At 37.8% G+C, this 16,411-nt stretch overlaps 1 long non-coding RNA gene across 1 annotated transcript in view; it reads left to right on the top strand.

Annotated features, from left to right (window-relative positions):
• The window catches only part of LOC149128777 (uncharacterized), a 102,683-nt gene extending 90,064 nt beyond the window's left edge, over positions 1–12,619 (top strand). The window contains exon 3 of the long non-coding RNA XR_016213654.1: positions 12,407–12,619. This is a non-coding gene — a long non-coding RNA (uncharacterized LOC149128777). The remainder of the gene's footprint in view (positions 1–12,406) is intronic.
• The last annotated feature ends 3,792 nt before the right edge of the window (positions 12,620–16,411 follow it).

A 16,411-nucleotide genomic window follows, 5' to 3' on the forward strand; every position in this document is an offset into this window, starting at 1 on the left:
CAAATAAAATATATAGTCAGTTACCAGGTTACCTATTTATCATCTCCTGATGGAAGCTTTTCTTCTGCCTCCCTTCCACCCTCCCATTAGATTCTGTTAGATATCCCTCATTTTTATTTTTTAAATACTTATTTATTAGTTATTTGAAAGGCAAAGTTACAGAGTTGTGTTCCATCCCCTCGTTCACCCTCTGAAGAGCCACAATGTCCAGAGTCGGGCCAATCAGAAGCCAGGAGCTTCCTCTGGGTCCCCTACTTGGTGCAAAAACCTGAGCGCTTGGAACATTCTCTGATGCTTTACTAGACACATTAGCAGGGAGGGGGATTGGAAGTGCAGCAGCCAGGGCTTGGACCGGTACCCATATGGCATGCTGGCATCGAGGCAGCTACTTTACCTACTGTGTCACAATGCCTGCCCCTACATGTCCTTCTTCTTCCCAGCCTCCAGTACCCACCCATATCATAGACTCCATAAGATGTTGTTGAAATATTCCCTGGCCTTAGTCTATAGCCTCTTTAAGATCGAGAGCTGGGGCTGGCTCCATGGTGCAATAGGGTAATCCTCCGCCTGCAGTGCGGGCATCCCATATGGGTGCTGGTTCTAGCCCCGGCTGCTTCTATTCCAATCCAGCTCTCTACTATGGCGTGGGAAAGCAGTAGAAGATGGCCCAGGTCCTTGGGCCCCTGTACCCATGTGGGAGACCAGGAAGAAGCTCCTGGCTCCTGGCTTTGGATTGGCACAGTTCTGGCCATTGCAGTCATTTGGAGAGTGAACCAACAGAAGGAAGACCTTTCCCTCTGTCTCTTCCTCTCACTGTCTGTAATTCTACCTCTCAAATAAATAAATAAAAATCTTTAAAAAAAATCAGAGAGCTGTAAGCTGTTCATAATGTTCATGGGGTAGCCCGTAGGCCAGCACTGTGCACAGTATGTGGTTGGTACTTTTTGATTAACAGATGAATGGATGGTTCTGTGCCATGTAGTAACCTATATCAATGGGTTAGTGATGTAGCTTCAAATTAAAGTTTCAAACTAAGCCCTCTTGAGCCATTGTATCCTTCATGCTGTACCTCATTGTTTCTTCCAGTTGAATAATGGCACTCTTTGACCATTTGAGGTTACAACAAATTAAACTAATGGAGGTAATATTCTCATTTATAAATTTGCTAAACCTTTGGCACCTCATACCACTTGCCTATATTAAAATCTAATATTAACTAATCTAATATTAATGGTAACTGCTTTAGTTCTAAATTATATATTTATTTTGAGTAAAAGCAGTCATAATTTTCTGGTATTCCACACTAAGCACCTGCTCGCTTGTGTGCTCTGCCACTTGAATAAACATGAGACCCACTGTGTCAGCTATCTGAAATAAATAGGCACACAAGTCACCCACTACTTCCATAAATACTGCTTTTTGAAAAAGTGTTTCAAAATAGTACATTTTTAAAGGCTCATGACTAGACTAACATATTATATTCCCTCCCCAGGTAATAAAACTTTATAAAATTTGTAATAATTATTACCGAACATTCTGCCTCCTTCAGCCCTGGCAGTCCAGCAGTTTTAAGAGGTTCTTGAGAGGCTGACTGGGAAGGAAGCAGCTACAGGCAGGGCCGACCAGTCATCCAGTTCCTAGGGAGACTGACTAAGTCCGGACTTTTTCATGGAATGGCACCATGTCCCTCAGTGTTCCCCAGAATCTTAGACACCCCAAACTTTGTAACTTCCTGTGCAGAAGAAAAGGAGTCATTCTTTCCTACATACATGAGAGGGCTCTAACACTCAGCTGTACCTATGCCTCCCTCAGTCATGATAATGACCCAGCCTTGTGCCTATGTTCCACTCCCTACTGCTCTGTCCTTTATCTCTGAGCCCACAATGGGAGAGGAAGGACAAGGGCAGCCCTGGAGAATGTAAGCTCCGTGGGATCACAAAGAACTCTTGCAGAGGGCTGTGGACTTTCTAAAGTACTTGAATGGAGCTTCAAGACATCTTTCTTTAATCTTATGGGATAGGGTGACCCCGGATGGCAAGTGGATTTCACACATGTTAGCTTTACTCTTCACAATAACTGTAACATGCAGGTATTATTATTATCTCTGCTTTATGGATGAGGAAACTGAAATCACAAAGCTAATTAGAGATGGAGTTGGGATTTAAATTAGGATTGATTCAATAATCCAACCTCTTATCCATGGCGTAATATAGCCTCTCTATAGGCACAATTTTTAATTTATTGCAAGGTCCCATTTGCACAAAAAGTATTTCTATATAAGTCTACAGGGAACTCTTCAGAGGGTAGTAACCACGTGAAAATGTTGCAATAAAGACTAGCATTTTTTCCTTCTATGATTTATCTATTCATTCACACTCAAAAATTGTTTTGTGTTCATTTTGTTCTAAGTACTGAATGAAAAAAAAAAGACTTACTTTCTTCCACTAAGTTATTTATAGCTGGTACTTAAATAATTATGATTCAGTCTTACAGAGGTCCAGGGAAAGGAATGTACAATGAGTATGGGAGTCAGGAGTGTGAAGAATTGTATAAATCTTCACTGATGAGATAATTGTTAGCTTAACCTATGAAATTGTGTGGAATGGAGGAATCAGAAAGACCTGATTCTAAAATCTTCATTCTATGTCTGGTCTGACTTTTGACCATTTAGCTCAACATTTCTGAACCTTAGTTTCCCTGTGGGATGGGGCGGCAACGTTCCTGAAAGAGTTGATGGAAGGATGAAATTTAAAAAAAAAAGCATAAGAAGCATGAAAATTAGTGGGAATGATGATTTATTTTGCCACGACCACTATTGTAGACCATAGAAGAGAGGTTCACAGGTTGAAAATCCCCCTTCCTGAGCTGTGCCTCAAAGAGAATCTTAGTTTTGCCACAAGTCCATAATCCATTATCATTTCCAATTGTACTGGACCCAGACCATAGAAAAGTGATTTTTTTACATATATTGCAAACAGTTCATCTCTAGACACTCATTCAAATTTATTCCTGGATAGAAATCTAGGGATATCCTAAACTAGGGGAGTCTATGCAGCTTCAGGAGCAGATGATTGGTGGTGACACAGGGAAGGAGGCAGCATATGATGGAGGGGGCCATGGGGTAAATAGACCTGTGAGTGTAGACATGAGATTTTGTCTCCACCTAATACCACCACTACCAGAGAACTGTATACAGACCTCCCAGTTTTACCCCATTGGGTCTCTTCCCAGATCCAGGCCAGTATTCTACTTTTTTCCCCTGATAGTCCATCTAGCATTTTTACCAACAATTAAACTTTTAACACATTTTCTTTCATTGAGTAATTTCACTGAATATGTACGTGAAATGGACAGTATGATAAACAATGACTTGATCAGCCCTTGTTCTGACTGTCAAGGAACAACTTACTATTTTATTCCTTTTAGTGTTTTATTTTTGTTCTACTTATTACCATTGGTTGAACTATTTTAATTAACACACAATTATTCTTAGATGTTTAAATTTAACTGAAAAGTGATCCCTGTTAATTGTAAGAGTGGGAATAAGAGAGAGAGGAGATGTATAGTTCGGCACATGTTCAATCGGACTTACCCCAAACGGTAGAGTTAGAAACATGCCGGGGGATTCCAATTCAATTCCGTCAAAGTGGCATGTACCAATGCCATCTCACTAGTCAAAGTGATCAGCTTCAGTTCACAATTGATCATAATGATAGGATTAAGAGTCAAAGGGATCACATAAACAGGACTAGTATCTCCTAATACTAACTGATAGAATTAAAAAGGAGAGACCGATCCAACATGGGAAGTGGGATACACAGCAGAATGGCAGATGTCCTAAACAGCACTCTGGCCTCAGAATCAGCCCTTTAGGCATTTGGATCCAGATAAGAAACCCATGAGAGTATTTCAGGCATGGAAAGCCAAGACACTGTGGCAAAAAAAAAAAAAAAAAAAAAAAAAAAAACCTAAATGAAAGATCTCTGCAAGTGAGATCCCAGTGGAAAGAACGGGCCATCAAAGAAGGAGGTACCTTTCTCTGAAGGGAGGAGAGAACTTCTACTTTGAGTATGCCCTTGTCTAAATATGATCAGAGTTGGCCAACTCAAAAGGCTTCCATGGCCTTGGCAGCTCATGACAAGAGCCTCAGGTGATTGCTGATGTCTTAAATAAGAGTGTCAATTGTTAAATCAACAACAGGAGTCACTGTGCATATACTCCCCATGTCCTTAAGGTATTGTACTATGTGAATTAACTGGATAACTAGTACTCAAACAGTACTTTATACTTTGTGTTTCTGTGTGGGTGCAAACTGTTGAAATCTTTACTTAGCATATACTAAATTGATCTTCTGTATATAAAGATAATTGAAAATGAATCTTGATGAAGAATGGGATGGGAGATGGCATGGTTGTGGATGGGAGGGTGGCTATGTGGGGAAAAAGCCACTATAATCCAAAAGTTATACTTTGGAAATTTATATTTATTAAATAAAAATTTAAAAAAATGTTGAGTAAGCCATCTCTGAATTGGAGCCCAGTAACCCAGGTCCATTCTAGGTACTACAGAAATCCATTCATTCACTTAAACCTGATACCTCCGTGAGTCAGCACATCATCACCTCTGTATAATTTTCAGGGAAAAAAGCCGAAAAATACAAAGTCCTGCTGTTGATAAGAAACAGAACTGAGATTTGAACCCCAGCCATCTATTGCCAAAGTATATGCCCTTAACCACCTTGCTATTCTATACCTATAGAGAACAGTTAACCAATATCTGTACACATGGAATTTTTTAAAAGGATTAGTTTATTTATTTGAAAAGCAGAGTTATAGAGAGAAAGGGAGAGATGGAGAGAGGGAAATATTCCATTTTCTGGTTCATTTCCCAACTGGCTCTAATGGTCAGGACTGGAACAAGACTGGTCCAGGCTGAATCCAGGAGTTTCATTCAGGTCTCCTTGGTGGTGGCAGGGGCCCAAGCATTTGGGCCATTTTCAGCTGCTTTCCCAGGCCACAGGTAGTGAACTGGATCAAAAGTGGTACAGCCAGGACTCAAACCAGTGCCCATTTGGGATGCTGGTGTCAGAGGCAGCAGCTTCATCCACTATGTCACAATGATGGCCCCTGTATACATGGAACTTAAGGACAGAAAGAAAATTTATATTGGCCAAAACAAAACCTCAGGTGTGTATTGTTATACAAGTGATTTTCACCAGCTTCTAAACCAATTTATTTTTTGGTCTGAGTTTTTCAAGTGGTGCCTAGAGAGTATAAGGAAAAGATCATAAGTAGGTCAATATTTGATTGGCTTGTTTTGATTACTCTATAGCTTTCAGTTTTCTAAGACGACTCCTTGGCTTCAGCAATTTCCTGGCACAATGTGATGGCATTTACTCAACCCAGTAATTTGAAAAACAGAGACAGAAACAGAGAGAGAGAGAGCAAGCGAGAGCGAGAGCGAGAGAGAGCAGTAAGAACACAGGGGTAAAAATAAACATGAAGTTGGGATGGAAGTTGCAGGGGGAAGAGGTCATCAAACCTAAAAATGTGGCATTGGAACAGATTTTATGTGCCTTTTAAGATCATTTATTTATTTATTTTTAATTTAGCAACAAAAAAGGGAAAGATCTCCAGAAGATTAAAAAAAGAATAGCAGGCAGTTGCTGGTGACTACCACTTTATCAGTGTCTCTGATGTCCCTCATACCTCACTTGATCATTTTACTAATGTCTTCTCATTTCTTTTCCAAATAGCCACCCTGAGAACATTAGCACTGATATTGGTCAGGTCAGCTGATGGAAACCCTATATATATATTATAGAGCAGAGTGTTTTGTTAGGGTAACCAATAAGAAATAGATTTTTAAAATCTGTTTTACTTACCTGTAAAAATAAGTGGTTTAGGATTCAGGTATCATAGGTTTTCAACATATATATTATTTTCTCAAATGGAGTTTTGTCTTGGGGGCACTTTTAAAATAAAATCTGTAAGACTGGAATTACCCAATGGCAAGAGAATCCATTAAAGGGAAGAAAGGGAAAAGCAAATCATGTTCTCTCAATATCTGGCCCAGTAAGGTTGCCAGTTATCGATTTAGTCTGGGATACAGTAGCATTAAATCTTCCTCATTATACAACTCCTGTATATCTTTTTAGCTTCTCTATCTATGCTTTAATCTCTGGATCCAAAATTAAGCACAACATGCACAATCCATTTTAATATGCTCTTGTGTCTCTGGGAACACATTTATTCCAAATGGTCTCCCTGGCATTTTGAGTTTGTTTTGTTTGGCAGGGAGTCTTCCTAATAATTAAAACATCCCACCATTCACCCTAGCCTGACCTGAAAGCTATTATAGATCACAGTGCTTTTGTTTGCGATTTCTTCTTTGGAACATTATCTCACATTCTTGAAATCCAGACTGAATTACACCTAACAACCTAGAGTAGAGTGATACCTTTAAGTTCCCTGGGGCCTGGCTTCTCAAAACATTGTCTGGATCAGAAGCATCAGAAATGCTGAATGTGAGGCCCAAGCCCAGACAAATTTCCAGAATTTAACAAGCTTCAAGTGCCTGGAACTCACGTTACAGTGTGAGAAGCTCTGCTCTATTGAATGGGTGTAGAGTGTAAGATTGGTAATACAGAAGTGAGGCAAATGGATGGGGAACACCAGCCTTTCTTTCACTTCCTCACATAAAAGTCAAAGAATTATTCTTCAGCAGTGCTTGTGGAGTCAGTAGTCTCTAAGCATCTTGCTTCCTTGAGCTGCCATGGTGGTTTTTCTTGATAGGATAGCATGAACAAAGGTGTTAAGGAAGGAGAAATGGTAAGGTTGTGGGCTAATTTGACTGGAGGAAGTTCAAGCTGACCAGGTGTGAGGATAAAATCAAGTCTTATCTTTAACACGCTGATCCACTGGCGTTGGTGATAATCTGTCACTTTTATTCATCATTTTCTTAACTCCCATTGACAACTCACGGATCACCAGACACCATTAGCTGTTAATTGTCTTGGCATGATCCTTGATATTGCCACTCTGACTGTTGGAAACATTGATCCAGGAGTGATTTCTATTTCTTCTTAAAACATTTCCATGTCATTCCATAAATGTTCTTTGTCTAGATTGTCAAAACAAAGAATGGCAAGAAAAGACATATGTCAATAACCAGGTTTTGTAAATATAATGTGTGTATGACATGTGGGCTTTGACAAGGAAATACTCCAGAAAAATAGTTTTAGGTGCCAGATTTATGATCATTAACATTCCTGATATTGTTTATACATCTATAAGGCCAATTATGACAGAGAGTATATTTTCTAGACCCCAGATTAGGAAAACATATGACCAAGAGCAAAATATTTAAAATTTAGGATATCCTGGCAAATTTTACAAGTAAGTTCATTATTGTTCAGAAATATAATGATGATCCTATAAACTTTCCAAAGAACAGGTTCATAGTGCCGTGAAATAAAATTCATTATTTTGAGTGGACATCCCTAATCTTTTTGAAGACTATCTTCTGTGTTATGGCTTGTATCTTTAGGACTCATAATTGAAATATGATATAAATAGAGGAAGAGACATATTATCCTAAGTATATCTCTTGATGAATTTTTCCCAAAACAAACATACTCATCAAGAAATAGATCAGAATCAGAACCACAAAGCTCCTCTTGGACCATCTTACGCTTCGTTCTAGTTTCTCACCTCACCCAAGTAAGCGTTTTTGGTCAGCATAATTTGGTTTTGCCTGTTTTTGTACTTTGTATAAAATAAATGATATGGCATGTCTGCTTTTGTATCTAGTTTTTTAAGTGTTGTTTTTTTGAGTTGTATCCAAATTATTGGACATGTTTTATTTCATTTATTTTAACTGCAGTATAGAATTCCAATGGGAGAATCTACCACATTTATCTCTTCTACAGTTGATAGTCTTGTAGGCAGCTTCCGTTTTTGGATATTGCAATTAGTGTTGTTTTAAACAGTCTTGCACATATGTTTCAGTAACATGAGTATTTGTGTATGTTGATATTTGAATATTTTGACATTCCACCTATATAAGGGTGGAATTTCTGGATGTACAATCTTTTGCCTCAGTAGTTTCTGCTAATGAAAGTGGTGGTACCAATTTACACTCTAGTGTATAGGAGATCAAGTTTTTTATATCCTCTCTAGCAGTTGTGTTGTTTGTCTAGTTAAAATTTTTGTCATTCTCTGTGTATAGTGATGTCTCATTTAGCTTTTGATTTGTATTTTAATATGGTTTACACTTAACTGAGCTTGAAGGAAAGTCTTTTGTTGAATCTGTGTTGTAGGGGAATCATAGCTCTCCAAGCTATGTTTGAGTGGGGTAATCTCCAAAATATGTACTTGCTGAAAATATCCATTTCATGAAATTTTACTTAAAATGTTCTTTATTGACACACTTCAGAGAGCTTATGCAACTGTAGAACTCTCACACAGGTATAGAATTATGCAGCCAGTAGAAATTACCTAAGTAATCTGCAAATATCTTCAATTTGATTAGATTATCAACATTACTTAGAATCGATTGGTGAAAAGATTCTTGAAAACTGGAAGAAGATTTTATGGAAGAAGATTGGTAAAAAGAACAGGCAAGGTGGAGATTTGAGTGAGCAAAGAGGCAGGGAACTGCACAAGTGTTAGGCTCATGGCACTGAATGCCTAGGAGGGGCCCATAATGAGGCACGGGATGGTCAGGGCTGTCCCATAACAAGAGACAAAGAAAGACTAACCCCAGAGGACATGATTGCTCTAGGAATCTAGATTATAAACACATTAGAGTTTCACCCAGGGTCTACCCTGAGTGTGTAACAGACACGTGCAGATTCTTCTGTATGAAGAGAAAATAGCCTTATACTCCTAGACAGCAAGTGTTCATCAACTTCAAATTACACCTCAACTGCTGCTGGTGTCTGGACCACTGATGGATGAGCTGAGTCTTTCCAGGTCTAATGCTGAGTAATGCAAATTAGATTCTCCTGAGTTATGTCTAGTGCAGCTGGAGGGCACAGAATAGTTGCCAGGGACATATCTCCAGGCCAAATTCTTGCCAATGTTGTTAATAGTATTGTACCCTGTACATGTGCAAGCACTCTTAGTTTTATTAATGACAATACTATGCTTTTGCCCTGTCTTTCACCTTTTAATTTTTGAACAGGGAATAACTTTGGTTTCATCCTGACTGTTCAGAAAGTGAATGCTAAACTGTTATGCACATAGCCCTGTTCTCCCACGAAGCAAGCGAAAAGTGGGATCAGTGCAGATAAATCTCAGCTCTGCTGTCACTTGTAGAGCGGTATGCTGTGGGGAATGGATGGCATAAATAAGAGAGGGAGGTGCCTGAGTCTCCCAGCAAGAGAGGAGCGTGGCCTCATGGACAGGAATTCCATTTTGACAGTTTGAGGGTTATGGCCGGCTGTTCATTCAGCCCAGCCTCTGTCCCCTAATTCAGAAACATTTCTGTAACTTCTCTGTGAGAGTCATACAGACAGAAGTGATGCACACGAGCCTTGCTGGTAACTGGTTATGATGAGAATGTAGTTATAGATTCTTCTCGCTTCTCTAATAAGAACAGAGAGAAAGAGAGTGAAGATGACTTCAGACTGAGCTGCTCTCATGCTGTGAAAATATGCATTTCCAAGTTACACAAGTAAAGTCAGTGTTAAAATATAGGATGGATTTTGATAGCTACAATGTATTTTAAGTCTCCTTGTCATGTGCCTCAAATCTCCTTTTAACCATATAATTCAATCCAATTGGTCTTCATATAAAATATGACATTCCTGGCAATGCATGTTAAAACATGATAACATTACAAAGATGTAACCAATCTGCTTCTCTCAAATTATGTTGAACATAGTTTATTTAGGTTTATGTTACAATCTTAAAAGAATATTTCCTTGCCAAAAAAAATTTTTTTTTTTCAACAGTCTGTTATACACAATTCACAGGTAATAGTGTTGAGTAGAACCTCAGGTAGAATCTAGACTATCCAGACCCACCTAGGCATGCTTACCACTAGAGGGCAATATTGGCCATACACTTAGGGCTCTCACACTCGGATGGTGAGCAGTGTAACTACAGAAAGGATCTCTATACATACAATGAAATAGATGTTGAATATCCAATGTGTGTTAGAATGTTGGGCTGGTGGTATCCATGTGCAAGAAGAAGACCTTATTCTTGATGCCGAGGACATACTAAGAGATTATAGCCACATATTCATTACCTTTAATCAAATATACTTCAAATTCTATTTAGATGCCAATTTAGAGATGATACACCAATTTGATCTTGATAGCAGTAAACATAGATACAAATACTACCACTTATAAACTATCCAAAGCATAAATGGAATTAATTTGGAAGTCCATTTGGCATAAATGACTGTAAAAGGAGTGATTAAGGTATTTTTATTTTGTCTTGACTCTAGAATACCCTAATTTAACTGAAGGTGTCTTGCTAATTTTAATAGGTAAATGATTTCTTTTCTACTATATTAGACCATAAGTTTTCCCTCAGCAAGATTAAGTTTCACTAAATTTGATGGTGAAAAAAGTGAGAATAAATTCTTCCCAAATATTTATCATCTCCAGGATTAAAAAATTTTAGTTAAAAAGAAATATTAGATTAACTCTTCACCTCATGAATTAAATGAGTGCTGAAACCATTCAGTATAAATCCATAATTTTATTTTTGTTGACCTATTCCATTAGGATAGAAAAGAATATCAGCCCTTTCTGGAGAAATCTTAATTTTAAACAAATAGCAGATATGATCCTGGTATATTAATGTCATGTCAGAAAATTCAACTTTTTCTGATAAAGACAACATTTGGTTTGTATGTTTCTTCAACATCTAGATAAGAAGATATAGTATTATTAAAACTGACAGCTTTTCAGTCAATGCTGATTAAATTAAGCTGGGTTTGGAAAGTAGGAAATGCAGAAACTAGACTACGACAAATAAAAAAAAGTCTCAATTAACAACATTACAGTTGTGACATGTGGACAAAAGCCAGATTACGCAGATGCTATCATCAATTCATTTGTTGTCATGTTTGTAATGTGGCAAGTGACTCCAAAGACAGAGGGTATTCTGGAAGTAGTGCGCCCTGGGACACTGTTTTTTGTTTACTCCACAAATGATCATCAGTCATAATGATGCAGCGATACTGGAATTCACATCAGAAACTGTCAGAGTAGAAATCAAGGGAGACTGAAGTATTTGCTTTTTATTCTCCCCCTTTTAAATAATGGCAAATATTACTTAAGGGCCTTTCCTTAAATTTCTCAGGTTTTGCCAAAAGGAAAATAAATTTTCATTCTACCCTAAAACATGATCTACAGACATTTCAAATATATCTGGAAAACTATTTATGACACACATACCTTAGGTGGCTCAAGAGACCAGAATTCCATCAAGTGAAGAGATAAACATGCATTACTTAACTTCTTTATTTAATTACAAAATACAAAAGCCCATTAGCAGAATGGCCTGTTGGCCTGGAGAGAGGGTGCTGGCCTGCCATGTGGTGGACCTGCAGTTTGCTCTCCTGCTTTGGCTCGCCAAGCTGGCAGGGACTTGCAGAACAGTCACTGTGCACACAGTCAACCTCAAGAAGGGAATGCATAATGGTGCTAAACTCTGACCACTTCATTGTCTTCACATTAGAGAAATACATTTAGGAAATTCCTGCAAAATGTGGCTCTAGAAGGCATTTTATAAGTGTTTTATTTACAAGTTGAATTTGAACCAAATATCTTTAGAAAAAAAAGTATGAGATTATAATATAAAACTGTAAGGTAGTTGGAGTTCTACTACCAGCTGTGTGAGATGGGAGAGAAATCATTTTCAATCACTTAAAATGCCTCATTCTCCATTTGTAACAGTAATAACTAGCTAACCTAACCATAGGATGTTTACAAGGAGCAAATGAGATGGTAAATATGAATACCATTTGTACTGGAAAACAGAGCTCCTTGTTCTGGAGCTCATGTTGAGTTTTGAGATCTTCTCTAAAAGGGTTTTTAAAATTGTGTGTGAATCTCCTTACATACATTTACTTGGAGAACTTACACCAACCTCTTAATAGTGTTTTTGACTTGAGAAGAGATTCAAGGAAAAACTATAGCTTTAAAGTATGAAATAAATGTTATTGCATTTTCATTATTATTCCATTTGATGATTCATTTTTAATTATTTTAATTTATTTATAATCCAGAAATATATGATCATTTTAATTTTACCCTTGATAATTTATTCCCCAGCTTATACAAATGAACCCTTTTTGTAAACAAAGAAAAGACACATCAGTACTCTTACTGTGGGGCCACTGTATTTCTCAGGCTGAGGAATTTTTGAATATAATTTTTCAGGTCTGTGATGCCAAACATCCACTGGAAGGAAGAAGCAATGGTTGGGAGTAGGCAGAAGTGCCTAAGAGATTGGGGCTAGCCCGTCTCCTTGAAGAAGCCTTCCACATGAAGAAAGAAAAGAAGTTCTCTTGGCTCAGTTTCTACCAGGCTTTCTTTCATTCTCCAGTCCAATCCTGTTTGTTTGAAATAAAAAATTATTATTTTAAATGATAATATGTTACGTATTTATGATATTTTTCAGATAACACAGACATGCAAAAGTGAAAATTCCTCTTCATCACCCAACCTTCAACTCCCCAAATGTAACAATGATTAAATGCAAAGCAATTTGTAATATTCTAACATAATAACCTAGAGTCATTATGGACATTATTTTGTCAGCAAGTATGTATGGAATATTGACTCTGGGTCTGGCTCTCAGCTAGACTCAGGAATAGAAAAAGTGAACAGGATGGGCTTGACTATTGTGATGACAGAGTTAACAATCATATAGGGGCACAGAAAAGAAAGTAGGCAATGTCAGTACTGTGTGCTATGTGTCATCAAGAAAGGCTGCTACTGAAAATCACCGAAGGACCAAGTGAGGGAAGGAAGCAAACCTACACTGAGGTCTAGAGCAGGAATGAGTTGGCCAGCTGATATGCGGGAGTCTATGTGAAGTGGTCATGTTTTATTACAGTACATGTGTACAAGTCACTTACTATATAATCAATTTTAGCAAATGATATTTTGGAGTCTTTCTAGAAACATCTTATCTGCTCCATTCAATTACTGGCTGACATGATGGTTGTTTTACAAAATTCTCTCTCCCTACACTGAATCCTAATTCTGCCCACTTTCAGTGGTCCCAACACAGTATCAACTCAGCTCTCAAAGTTTCTTTGTCATTGAAACCCGTTTCCATATTCACCATGTAAAACACAATTGCATTTGATATGGTCGCAAAATTTCTGTCTCATGTACAGAGTTTTATTCTTCTCAAATATATTTTAAGCATATTAGAAGCAAAAACACATTATTTTATTCCCTCTAGCATGACATTATTCAGTATTTTTTACTGGAACCCACAGGAAAAATACAAATTAGTTTGAGATTCAGTATCTATATATATAATCTACTCTGATATTTTCTATTCTGTTATTTCATTTTTTAAAAAAAAAATGACACTGTGACCCACCAAATTGATTAAATGACCCTAAATTGATTTCCTTATGGGTTGCAACCCACAATTTGAAAAGTACTTCTCTACATTTAGAGTACAATCTTGGATAGAGATTTAGGGGTCAATTAAAAAATAAACCCACTTGCTAATTGATCTGTTTAATCAGAAAGTTACTTTCAGCCACACAGGAGGGACGACCTTTGAGCTCACAACTTAGATTGCTTGGTCTCTAAGAAAGATTGGAAAATTAAAGAGTGAGCTACTCTTCCCAGAATTGTAATTTTTTAATGAGGCTAACATCTAACTCTTTTTTATCGCTAACATGGAGTGAGAAACAAGGAACATAGTGAGTAAGTGAAACAGTTGTCCAAAGTCTAATTTTCACTACATCTTTCTTTTGTGTTGTTTGACATATGTGGGTAGAGGATAAAGCCAAATGTAGATAATTGGGGCATTTTTCAGTGATTCTGAATGCTAAACATTTGATCTGTTTATGAGTTTACAATAACAATGAACTTGGGAAACACAAAGAGGAAATGACTAATTCTGCAGGGGTTGCAAACTGGATGTAGAGACTTCCTAACAAGAATGGTGGGTGACCTGGGAAGGCTTCACAAAAGAAATATTCTAGGAATTTCAGGAAAGATTTGGATATTGCTGGTAGATGACAGGAAGCAGAGCACTATGGATAGAACAGCATTACTAGAATCACTATATGGTGTAGTGGCTGAAGGAAAATATGCAGTAACACCTAGAATAGGAGTCAGGGACCAGAAAAGTACACAAAGATAATGTGTTGGGCCTGTGATGTGGCGTAGCAGGTAAAGCACCACCTGCAGTGCCAGCATCCCATATGGAGGCTGGTTCAAGTCCTGGCTGCTCCACTCCCAATCCAGCTCTCTGCTGTGGCCTGGGAAAGCAGTAGAAAATGGCCCAAGTCCTTGGGCTGCTGCACCAGCATGGGAGACCCAGAAGAAGCTCCTGACTCCTTGTTTTGGATCTGTGCAGCTCCAGCTGTTGCGGCCAACTGGGGAGTGAACCAGCAAATTGAAGATCTCTCTCTCTCTCTCTCTGTCTCCGCCTCTTCTTCTCTTTCTGTGTTACTCTGACTTTCAAATAAATGAATACATGTTTTTTTTTTTTTTATAAAAAAGATAATGTGTTATACATTTAGGTGGACTTACAATGACCAAAAAAAAAAATAATAAGAAAATAAAACAACAACAATAATGGAATTCAGAGAAAGCAGTACTTACAGCTTTGAGAAGGAACATAATATATTTGGTTTAAGACAAGCCAATGTCCAGGTTCTCTTACAGCAATCCTTTTTTGGGGAAATATATTAAAATCAACAGAAAACGAAATAGAGTGAAAATTATATTATTTTATGAAATTATTTATGAGGCTGATTCAAGTTGGGTAGAATCAGACTGTTGTCACCAGTATTGACAACTGGCTCAAGGGTATGCATTTGGCTCAGCAGTTAAACTGTAGCTTGGGACAGTTGCATTGTAAACCAGAGTACCTGCATTCAAATTCTGACCTGCTCTTCCTTTTAGCTTCCTGCTAATGGTCATCCAGGGGTGCAGCCGGTGATGGCTCAAGTGATTGTGTTCCTGCCACCCCTATGGGAGACCTGGATCGAATTCTAGCTCCTGTCTTTGGCCTGGCTCTGGCCTGGCTCAGCTCTGGTTGTTGGGGGTGTTTGGGGAATGAACCAGCAGATGGAAGATCCCATTCTGTCTCTGTCTCTTTTTAAAAACTTTCGGGAATGTAACTATCTACTGATAAAATGCCACATATTAGAAATAGAGAATTATCTAAAGGTATGGTTCTGCAAAGACTAGCTTTACTTAATATTATTGAGCTGGAAGAAGAAGTTAGCAGATGATTCATAGAAAAGATTAGAAGAAAATTGCAAATGGAACAATGAGGATGTTTAAATTATAACAGGAAGATGACTATATTCATGAGTAATTTTAAAAATACTAATATTCAGTGGCTGGGGAAAAATGTCTGAGAGGCTGCAGGACAAAAGAAATCTAGAATGGAATTTTCTATGTCCATTAAATTTATTTTACAGCATATTTTAGCACATAAGGAAACTGAGATTTATACATTATAAAGAGTTAACATTTCCCAAACAGTGCAGTAATATTTTTCCCCTTTCCCCCAACAGATCTTGGGAGTCTATATATTGCAGAATATTAGTAATAATTGATGAGGAATACAGGATAACAGATGACAAAATCCCTAGTCAGTCAGGCTGATTAGTAGTTTTTCATGTCTTTGAAAATTCACATAAAAGGCACCATTTTGCTATATAAGTATGCAGCTTTGAAATGAAAATAAAGTAAACTAACATTGAATTTTGAGAACTATGGCTCTTTCTGTTCTAGTATTTTATATAGCTGCATACATTCTGTGAAATGTTGCAAAAGGTGAGGGCTGTTTTGAGAGCAAATTTTCATCTGTGAATATGTAAAAGGAAAATTATTTCTAGGAGCTTTTCAAAGAAATTTGTTTCATTTAAAATTAATCTTGGAATAGAAATTAAATGGATAGCTTTCTAAAAAATCTTTGTTCTGTATTTCTCTTTTAAAAATATTAATTTTCTTATTTATTTGAAAGACAGAGTTAGAGAGAGAGGTAGAGACAGAGAGAGGTCTTCCATTCCGCTGGTTCACTCTCCAGATGGCTGCAACAGTTGGAGCTGTGCCGATCTGAAGCCAGGAGCCAGGAGCCTCTTCCAGGTCTCCCACATGGGTGTAGGGGCCCAAGGACTTGGGCCATCTTCAACTGCTTTTCCAGGCAATAGCAGAGAGCTGGATATGAAGTGGAGC

The sequence above is a fragment of the Oryctolagus cuniculus genome, chromosome 1 (genome assembly GCF_051225735.1).
Source record: "Oryctolagus cuniculus isolate XC-2025 breed Fujian yellow rabbit chromosome 1, ASM5122573v1, whole genome shotgun sequence".
Taxonomy (NCBI): domain Eukaryota; kingdom Metazoa; phylum Chordata; class Mammalia; order Lagomorpha; family Leporidae; genus Oryctolagus; species Oryctolagus cuniculus.